A 10,766-nucleotide genomic window follows, 5' to 3' on the forward strand; every position below is an offset into this window, starting at 1 on the left:
GGTGCGCAGGGCAGAGCAGTTCCGGTGCATGTTGTGTCACTTGTCTATCGTGTGTTCCGTGTCTTTTGGGCATCTTGTGTTGCAGGTGTTTTGCCTTAGCCCTTTGATGTGCTTGCAGTCATGTTTTTCGTTGAGAGTTTTCTCTTGTTGTTGCATCCCCTCATTTGTCATCTGCTGTATCATGGGTGCCTGCATGGGTTTGGCTCGGAGCTGCTCTGCCCTGCTGCACACTCTGGCATATAGGTATAATAGAACAAGGCCCGGGGGCTTGAAATTGGTAATGTAGGGCATAGTTTGGTCTCTAGATGGTATATTCTTAGATTGACACAAGATGGCTAGAGCTGTTCTCATGCAGCACTTTGACTTTTGTCATTACTTTCTTTCAGATGCAGATGGATTAAATCTGTGGCAGAGCACCCCATACTGGGTGAGGGGGTTCCCGCAGGAAGATCAGTCACCATTTGTGTTTGCAGGGCAAGTGTAAATGGTGGCTACGTTACAGCATTGCTCCTTGTCTTTATTTTTAGGAGGTAAAGCTGGATAGCAGCAGTCAAGGTCAAGTGAACGAGGTAAGCAGTGACCGGTGGACTGCACCAGTTGTTACTGATTGGATGCCAAGTTCTGGTGCTCTAAGCATCCATTGTCATTTGTGCGTTTTAGACAGTCCACTTGTATTATGCTGAACCTCCCCGCCGACTGGCTGACAGACCTGACTCGCTGCCCTCATGAGCCCTCTGGAAGTATTATGGGACTCTGTGATGAAGCCTTTACCTTTTCCTTTCGAGGGTGCTGTCTAGGTAACATTTGGCAATGGCCGAGTAGTTGCGGTGAGCTGGGGAGGGAGGGAGGAAGAGCGAGAGTCCACTCAAGTTTCAGCAGTGCTGCATCACCTTGTCTCCTCTGAACCCAGGCATACCCTGTGATGACTGCGTTGGCCTCTGAGCGTGGCCGAAGCGTGCAGCCCGAAGACCCCGGCCTTCTTAGGAGACGGTGAGTAGCGGACTTGCTGGGGTTTGGCAGACGTGCCACTAAGTTCCTGTACTGATGTTTGGTTTTCTTTATTGTATCCAACTAAGAGACAGCAGGAACTTCCCAGACAGCGAGGCAGCCTTCTTTTACACCCAAGGCAGATTCACATCCCGAGCATCTGAGAGATAAGTCGAGGGTTATGACCCACAGAGGGGATGAAAGCAGGTTGCCAGGTCAGAACTCACTGGAAGGGATTTTTGAGTCAGCTTTGGAGGTGGGGATGTCCAAGCAAGGGCCCCTTAGCCCACCTAAAGGGAAAGTCTCACTTTTGATCACAATGCTGAGGCGGGCAGAGCAGTCCTGGTGCATGTTGTCTCACTTGCCTATTGTATGTTCTGTGTCTTTTAGGCATCTTGTGTCTTTTTCCTTAGCCCTTTGAGGGGCCGGCTTACCAGAAATGCCGGGCACCATCCTTAGCATCTTTGCATTCCCCAGCTGGGTGCTGATACCATCAGACCTTTTACTGACAAGCTCAGATGTGCATCAGAATCACATCTCTTTAGAAGCATTCAGTCAGAGGTCTTTTATGGTCTTGTTCTGAGCTGTATTCACAGCTGTGCACCACAATGATCCATTATAGCCGATCAGGATTTGTCAGAATGCAAAGAGCAGTAGAGGATTCTGACCATAAGATTCTCAGGCACCCATCTTTGCGGTTCTCGGAAGAAGTCCTTCTGTTAGCATCTTCTTCGAGCCTCGTTGGCTCACCGTCAGTCTCACCTAGGTCATCTCACTCCGCATTCTCTCAGTCCTTGTGGTCATTCTTCTTGCTGAGAGTTTTCTCTCTCCATTGCATCCCCTCCTTTGTCATCTCCTGTATCATGGGTGCCTGCATGTATTTGGCCTGGAGCTGCTCTGCCCTGCTGCACCGTCTGGTGTATAGGTGTAATAGGACAAGCCCCAGGGCCTTGAAATTTGTAATGTAGGGTGTAGTTTGGCCTCTAGATGGTATTCCTAAATTGACACAGGATGGCTGGAGCTGTTATCAGGCAGCACTTTGACTTTTGTCATCACTTTCTTTCAGATACAGATGGATTAAGTCTGTGGCAGAGCGCCCCATACGGGGTGATGGGGTTCCTGTAGGAAGGTCAATCACCATTTGTGTTTGCAGGGCAAGTGTAAATGGTGGCTATGTTACCGCATTGTTCTTTGTCTTTATTCTTAGGAGGTAAAGCCGGATAGCAGCAGTCAAGGTGAAGTGAACGAGGTAAGTGGTGATTGGTGGACAGAATGAGGTGTTATTGCTCGGGTATCAATTTCTGGTGCATCTATTGTCATTTGTGTTTTTTAGGGGCTCCACTTTATTACACTGAGCCCCCTTGCCAACCGGCTGACAGACCTAGCTCTCTGCCCTTGTGAGTCCTCTGGAAGGATCACAGGACTCTGCAGTGAGGTCTTTACATTTTTCTATTCGAAGGTACCATCCGGGTAGCCTTCAGCAACAACTGAGCAATTGCGGCGAGTTGGGGAGGGAGGGAGGAGGAGCGAGGGTCTGCTCAAGTTTTGGCAATGCCGCTTTACCTCTTAACCCAGGTATACCCTGCAATGATGGTCTCAGCCTCTGAGTATGGCTGAAGCGTGCGGCCAAAGGACCACAGCCTTCTTAGGAAACGGTGAGTGGCGGAATTGTTGGGGTTTGGCCGATGTGCCAATAAGTTCCTGTAGTGAGGTTTGGTTTTCTTTATTGTAGCCGACTAAGAGACAACAGCCCGACGACGGCCAGAGCTTCCCGGACAGTAAGGTAGCCTTCTTTTGTGCCCCAGACGGATTCACATCCCAGGATGTGTGAGAGATGAGTCAAGGGGATGGAAGCAGGGTATCGAGTCAGGACTCGCTGGGAGGGATTTTTGAGTCAGCTTTGGAGATGGGGATACCCAAGAAGCGGCCCCTCAGGCCACATAAAGGGGAAGTCTCACATTTGATCACAATGCCGAGGTACGCACGGCAGAGCAGTCCCAGTGCATGTCGTGTCAATTGTCTATTGTATGTTCTGTGTCTTTTGGGCATCTCGTGTCTTATGTCTTTTGCCTTAGCTCTTGGATGTGCTTGCAGTCATGTTTTTCATTGAGAGTTTTCTCTTGTTGTTGCATCCCCTCATTTGTCATCTGCTTTGTCACGGGTGCCTGCATGGGTTTGGCTTGGAGCTGCTCTGCCCTGCTGCATAGTCTGGCATATAGGTATAATAGAACAAGGCCTGGGGACTTGAAATTGGTAATGTAGGGTGTAGTTTGGGCTCTAGGTGATATTCCTAGATTGACACAGGATGGCTGGAGCTGTTAAGTTCTCATGCAGCACTTTGACTTTTGTCATCACTTTCTGTCAGATGCAGACAGATTAAATCTGTGGCAGACCGCCCCACACCAGGTGAGGGGGTTCCCACAGGAAGGTCAGTTGCCATTTGTCTTTGCAGGGTGAGCGTAAATGGTGGCTACGTTACAGCATTATTCTCTGTCTTTGTTTTTAGGAGGTAAAGCCGGATAGCGGCAGTCAAGGTGAAGTGCTTGAGGTGAGCTGTGACTGGTGGAAAGAAAAAGTTGTCATTGCTTGGATGTCAAATTCTGGTACAGCTCTAAGCATCCATTGTCATTTGTGTGTTTTAGGTGGTCCGCTTGTATTACGCCTAACCCCCTTGCCAGCTGGCCGACGGACCTGGCTCGCCACCCTTGTGAGCCCTCTGGAAGTGTTACGGGACTCTGTGACGAAGCCTTTACCTTTTCCATGGGAAGGTACTGTCTGGGTTGCCGCGGGCAACGGCCTAGTATTTGCGGTGAGTTGGGGAGGGAGAGAGGAGCAAGGGTCCGCTCGAGTTTTGGCAATGCTGCATCACCTTGTCTCCTCTTAACCCAGGTATACCCTGCGACGACAGCATTGGCCTCGGAGCGCGGCCAAAGCGTGCAGCCTGAGGACCCTGGCCTTAGGTGACGGTGAGCTGCAGAATTCTTGGGTTTTGGCCGAGGTACCACTTAGTTCATGTGCTGAAGTTTGTTTGGTTTTCTTTATTGTAGCCAACTAAGAGACAACAGCCTGGCGACGGCAGGAGCTTCCCAGATGGCAAGCTGGTCGTCTTCTGCGCCCCAGGCAGATTCACATCCCCAGACATCTGAGAGAAGTTGAGGGCTGTGATCCAGAGAGGGGATGAAAGCAGGCTGTCGGGTCAGGACTTGCTGGGAGGGATTTTTGAGTCCGCTTTGGAGGTGCGGGTACCCAAGAAGGGGCCCCTTAGCCCACATAAAGGCAAAGTCTCGCTTTTGATCACAATGCTGCGGTGTGCAGGGCAGAGCAGTCCTGTTGCATGTTGTGTCACTTGTCTATCGTGCGTTCCGTGTCTTTTGGGTCTCTTGTGTCGCAGGTCTTTTTCCTTAGCCCTTTGATGTGCTTGAGGTCATTCCTCTTGCTGAGAGTTTTCTCTCCTTGTTGCATCCCATTGTTTGTCATCTTCCGTGTCACAGGTGCCTGCATGGGTTTGGCCCAGAGGTGCTCTGCCCTGCTGCACAGTCTGGCATATAGGTGTAATAGAACAAGGCCTGCGGACTTGAAATTTGTAGTGTAGGGTCTAGTTTGGCCTCTAGATGGTATATCAAGATGGACACAGGATGGCTGGAGCTGTTCTCATGCAGCACTTTGACTTTTGTCATCACTTTCTTTCAGATGCAGACGGATTAAATCCATGGCAGAGTGCACCATACCGGGTGAGGGGGGTCCCTGCAGGAAGGTCAGTCACCATTTGTGTTTGCAGGGCAAGCGTAAATGATGGTTATGTTGTAGTATTGTTCTTTGGTTTTAGGAGGTAAAGCTGGATCTTGGCAGTTAAGGTGAGGTGAGCAAGGTAAGCGGTGACCGTTGGAAAGAAAAAGTTGTTATTGCTTGGGTGCCAAGTTCTGGTACAGTTCTAAGCATCCATTGTCATTTGTGTGTTTTAGGTGGTCTGCTTTTATTCTCCGCACCCCCTCGCTGACGGGCCCAGCTCACCACCCTTGTGAGCCCTCTGAAAGTATTATGGGACTATGTGATGAAGCCTTCACCTTTTCCATTTGAAGATCCTGTCTGGGCAGCCTTCGGCAACGGCCGAGGAGTTGCGGCAAGTTGGGGAGGGAGGAGGAGTGAGGATCCACTCAAGTTTCAGCAATGCCACATCCCCTTGTCTCCTCTTAATCCAGGTATACCCTGCAACAACAGCGTCAGCCTCGGAGCACGGCCAAAGTGTTTGGCCTGAGGACCCTGGCCTTCTTAGGAGATGGTGAGTGGCAGATTTGTTGGGTTTTGGTCAAGGTGCCAAAAAGTTTATGCACTGATGTTTGTTTGGTTTTCTTTATTGTAGCAGACTAAGAGAGAACAGCTCAGCGATGGCAGGAGCTTCCCGCACGGTGAGGCGGCCTTCTTTTGCACCCGAGGCAGATTCACATCCCCAGACATCCAAGAGATAAGTTGAGGGCTGCGACCCACAGAGGGGGTGAAAGCTGGGTGTGGAGTTATGATTTTTGAGTCAGATTTGGAGGTGGGGATACCCAAGAAGGGGCCCCTTAGGCCCCAGAAAGGGAAAGTCTTGCTTTTGATCACAAGGCCGAGGTGCGCAGGGCTGAGCAGTCCTGATGCATGTCACTTGTCTATTGTCCGTTCTCTGTCTTTTGGGCATCTTGTGTCGCAGGTCGTTTGCCTTAGCCCTTGGAGATGCTTATCACAAATGCTGAGCATTATACTTAGCATCTCTCCTCTTGGTGTTCCTCAGTGTGGTGCTGATACCATCAATCCTTTGACTTGTCAGCCTGGAGGCGCATCAGAATTGCATCTCTCTTTAGCGACGTTGAGTCGGATGTCTTTTCAGGTCTTGTTCTGAGCTGCATTGACAGCTGTGCACTGCAACAATCCATTATAGGTGATAAGGACTTGTAAGAATGTGAAGATAGCTAGAGGATTCTGCCCATGCAATTCTTGGGCGTCCATCTTTGCAGTTCTTGGAATAAGTCCTTCTGTTAGCATCTTCGTCTGCCAGGGTTCTTGGAGCCTCATTGGCTCACCGTCACTCTTGCCTAGGTCATCTCATTCCTCATTCTCTCGGTCCCTGTGATTATCTAGCCCAGAGTTTTCTCTCTTTTTGTTGGGTCCCCTCATTTGTGATCTCCCGCATCATGGGTGCCTGCATGGGTTTGGCTTGGAGCTGCTCTGCCCTGCTGCACACTCTGGCTTATGGGTATGATAGGACAGGGCCTGGGGACTTGAAATTTCTAGTGTAGGGTGTAGTTTAGCCTCTAGATGGTATTCCTAGATTGACACAGGATGGCTGGAGCTGTTCTCATGCAGCACTTTGACTTTTGTCATCACTTTCTTTCAGATGCAGACGGATTAAATCTGTGGCAGAGCGCCCCATACTGGGTGAGGGGGTTCCTGCAGGAAGGTCAGTCACCGTTTGTCTTTTCTGGGCAAGTGTAAATGGTGGCTCTGTCACAGCATTATTCTTTGTCTTTGTTTTTAGGAGGTAAAGCTGGATATCAGCAGCAGTCAAGGTGAAGTGAGTGAGGTAAGCGGTGACCAGTGGAAAGAAAAAGTTGTTATTGCTTGGGTGCCAAGTTCTGGTGCAGCTCATAACATCACATTGTCATTTGTGTGTTTTAGGCGGTCCCCTTGTATTACACCGAACCCCCTCCCCAACCAGCCGATGGACCCGGCTCACCGTCCTCGTGAGCCCTCTGCAAGTATCACGGGACTCTGCGATGAAGCCCGTACCTTTTCCACGTGAAGGTACCGTCTGGGTAGCCTTCGGCAATGACCGAGGAGTTGCGGCAAGTCAGGGAAAGAGGAGGAGCCAGGGCCCGCTTAAGTTTCAGCAATGCTGCATCGCCTTGTCTCCTCTTAACCCAGGTATGCACTGTGATGGCAGCGTCAGCCTTGAAGCGCGGCCGAAGCGTGCGCCCCAAGGACCCCGGCCCTCTTAGGAGACGGTCAGTAGTGGAACTGTTGGGTTTTGGCCCACGTGGCACTAAGTTCACACCTTGATGTTTGGTTTTGATTATTGTAGCCATCTAAGAGATAACAGCCCAGCAACTGCCGGAACTTCTCAGATGGCATGGTGGCCTTCTTTCTCACCTGACACAGATTTGCATCCCTGGATGTCCGAGAGATAAGTCGAGGGCTACGCCTCACAGAGGGGATGTGAGCGAGGTGCCGGGTCAAGACTCACCAGTAGGGATTTTTGAATTAGCTCTGGAGATGGGGATGTCCAAGAAAGGGCCCCTTAGGCCAAAAAATGGGAAAGTCTCACTTCTGATCACAATGCTGAGGTGTGCAGTGCCAAGCAGTCCCAGTGTGTGTTGCATCACTTGTCTATGCTGCATTCTGTGTCTTTTGGGCATTTTACATTGCACGTCTTTTGCCTTAGCCCTTTGAAGTGCTTGCAGTCATTCTTCTTGCAGAGTGTTTTCTCTCTTTGTTGCACCCCCTTGTTTGTCATCTCCTGTGTCACAGGGGCCTGCATGGGTTTGGTCCAGAGCTGCTCTGCCCTGCCGCATAGTCTGGTGTATAGATGTGATAGGGCAAAGTGTGGGGACTTGTAATTTGTAATGTAGGGTGTAGCTGGACTCTAAATGGTATTCCTAGATTGACACAAGATGTCTGGAGCCATTAAGTTATCATGCAGCACTTTGGCTTTTGTCATAACTTTCTTTCAGATGCAGACAGATTAAATCTGTGGCAGAGCACCCCATACTGGGTGAGGGGGTTCCCACAGGAAGGTCAGTTGCCATTTGTCTTTGTGGGGCAAGCATAAATGGTGACAATGTTCCAGCATTGTTCTCTGTCTTTATTTTTAGGAGGTAAAGCCAGATATTGATGTTCAAGGTCGATGGAGCGAGGTGAATGGTGACTGATGGACAGAATGAGTTGGTATTGCTCCAGTATCAATGTCTGGTTCAGCTGTTAGCATTCACTGTTGTTTGTTCCTTTTCAGCCGTCCACTCGTAAGATGTCCTGGCCCAGAGTGCCAGAGGTCAGGTGGGTGCAAGCTTAAGGTATAGGTGTGGCATACTTCAGTTGGAGCGGGAAGGTTGTGATTTCAGCGTCTCTTGGCATGTTTTTTTGCTTCATTTCTTTGCAGGTGCTGCCGCTGCCCTAGGTGTGCCAAGGAACAGAGGCGAGCAGGTGAGTTGGCATTTAGGGGGGGTGACTAATAGGCGAGCGGTATGCGGCAGCATGCCAAGCATGTTCACTTTGCGGGTATCGTCCAGGTCACCTCCAGAGTCACATGAAGATTTGAGGTGAGCTGGGGCAGCAGTGTGGAGGAGCCCTGGGGATTAATATTCTGGAGGGCGATAGTCATGTTTTCTGTTTTGTCATCTTAGGTACCGTGAGCCGGTGTGGAGCCGAAGTTTGGAAAGAGCCAGTAAGCAATGAGCCTCGGCAGTTACAAGGGAGGGGGGCGTTGCAGAAGGAGTCACTTTTGGGACGTCTCATCGCAGTCTGAATTTTCTTTCTTAATTTTCGCAGCCTCCAAAGCGGACTACAGGGAATGTACCAATGTCCACAGTGCCCACGTGTTCTTTTCTGTCAAGGATGGATTTTGTCCACTTATCTCTGAAAGCTAAGTGTTGGGACTGGTGGTCTGGAGAAGGGAAAAACCTTTGGAGTCACAGGAGACAATTTGAAGTCAGCTTAGAGGAGAGGGCTGTAGTGGGACGGGCCCCTTGGAAGTAAAGGGAGAGGGTTTCTCCTCAGCATTACCCGACCCTTTGCTGGGCAGAGCAGTTCCATACTCGCGTTTTTGCGAGCTTTGTATCATCTGCCCTCTTTGAGTCTCGATGTCATCGTGGATCTTTTCCGCCTGAGGAGCCCGCCTTCGGGTCCGGAGCGGTTGCCTGGCAGTCATCGCCTCTTTCTCTAGGCCTACTGAGCTTCTCGAGCATCCTCTTAACAGCTTTGGCACTAACTTCTCGTAAGGAGTTATGTTTCACTGTCATGTGCTATTGCCATAGAGCCTTCTTTCCTTTGGCGTCATCGCTTTCTGGGTCATCTTGCAGCAGGAATCTTGGGTCCGTCAGGTGAAACTACTGGGCAGTTTTAACTTCTCTCTGTGTTATGTAGTTTGTGTCTGTTATGTAGTTTGTGTCCATCCTCTTCTGTGTCATAGGGCTTTGTTATGTCTTGATGCTTTATGGGGATTGTTCTGGGCTGTATTGGCAGCAGGGGGTCTCTGCTTGGGTACTTTCTCAGATCGGGCTTATGCTGGCATCTTTACATTTTTACTTTTTGAGACCAGAGGAAGTACAGGAGATGTTCTCATCCATCTTCCTTCTCACTCTTGGTAGTGCCTTCTTTTCATGTCCCATTCCCTTGGACTTCTATAAGGAGTGTATTAGACCCTCCTCACATGACCGCGGTAGTGCCGTAGGTTCCGTCGCCTTAAAGCGTATTGGGCTCGAGAATTAATCCTCTGGAGAGTTATCTCAAGCCCTCGCGTCATCTTTGCTTATATTCAGCGCACCACCTTGTCCATGTGCTATTTATGGTTGGAGCTGCCCTGCCCCAGCAGGGTTATGGTTAAGAAGAACAGTTAAAAAACTTAAAGGTTCATATCTTTTCTATGGGATTTTGGGTAAAAAATTTATGGGTCCAGCATGGGGATAACTCCTAGCCCTTGGCCCCTCACTGACTGCCTCACATCGTCTCGCAGGTCTCCAAGGCGGCTTTGGCTCTCCACAGCCACAGACGCTACCGATTTTCCCAGAATCTACCATTTGATGCTGATGAGCAGCAGCTGGAAGATGGGTTGAAGCATCTTCATCAGTAGAGTGTTTTGAGTAAGGGCAGCAGTCAGTGTGTAAGCTGAAGAGTGTGTAGTGTGTGACTGTCTGTGTCTGTCTGTGAGAGTTTGTGTCTGTCTTTCTGCTTCTGTCTGCCTGTGAGTGTGTGTGTTGACTGGTTCTAGCGTTGTGTGTGTGATTTTTTTGCCTTTCAGGTTTTTCAACACATTTTTAAACTTAGAATAAAAAACCCCAGCTGGGTTGTTCTGGTTTATTTTCCCCTCCGCCTGGGCTTTTTTCCTTTGGTCCCGGCCAGTTTGCGAGGCGATGTTCATCGCCAAGGTTTGGGTGTGGACTGTGCCGACACCGGGGTTTCGTCAGGCAGGACAACTTGGAGGCTCCCGGGAACCACAATCCCATGGAGCGGTTGAGATGAGAACGAGGGTGGGCCTGTGTGTAAGCTAAAGGAGGTGTGGGTGGTGGATGAGTGTTATGTTCTCCACATGTTGCTGTTGTTTTGGGTTTCCTATAACAATAAAAGAAAATGTAATAAACTTTCCAGAAATAGAAAAATTGTTTTATTGTATTGATATGTATTTGGCTTGCATTGCCCTGTATTGTTCTGTATTTGTGTTTGCCACTGAATTTCCATGTATTGCTCTGTATGTAAATTGGACTTTTACCAGCATGTATACGGATTGTATTTGTACTTGTGTTTGTATATGTTATTTCCACATGTTTTGCTGAAGTGTAAATAAAAAAAGTCAATGAAGATGAATGAAGATACCCTCTTCTCCCCTCCCCTTCCCCCCCCCCCCCCCCCCGTTTTGCTTCCTGTCCTTCTTTGATTTAGTAGTTTTTTCGCTGTATTTCTTCCTTTGCTCCTCGGTTTTGCTTTACTTTTCAGTCTATTCCTCACTTTACTTTTTCTAACTTTGTTTCTGTCTCTCTAACTCTTTCGCTCTTTTTCTCACTGTTTCTCTGTTTCTGTTTCTCTGTCTTTCTCTA

The 10,766-nt window shown here is 49.3% G+C and overlaps 1 long non-coding RNA gene across 1 annotated transcript; it reads left to right on the forward strand.

Annotated features, from left to right (window-relative positions):
- Positions 1-6,482: 6,482 nt before the first annotated feature.
- On the forward strand, positions 6,483-10,474 carry LOC125336482. The gene is made up of 8 exons (XR_007207772.1): positions 6,483-6,544; positions 6,640-6,965; positions 7,043-7,754; positions 7,833-8,013; positions 8,117-8,160; positions 8,361-8,401; positions 8,506-9,815; positions 9,974-10,474. It is a non-coding gene; the product is annotated as an uncharacterized LOC125336482 (long non-coding RNA).
- The last annotated feature ends 292 nt before the right edge of the window (positions 10,475-10,766 follow it).

This window comes from Corvus hawaiiensis, chromosome 20 (assembly GCF_020740725.1).
Source record: "Corvus hawaiiensis isolate bCorHaw1 chromosome 20, bCorHaw1.pri.cur, whole genome shotgun sequence".
NCBI classification, from domain to species: Eukaryota; Metazoa; Chordata; class Aves; order Passeriformes; family Corvidae; genus Corvus; species Corvus hawaiiensis.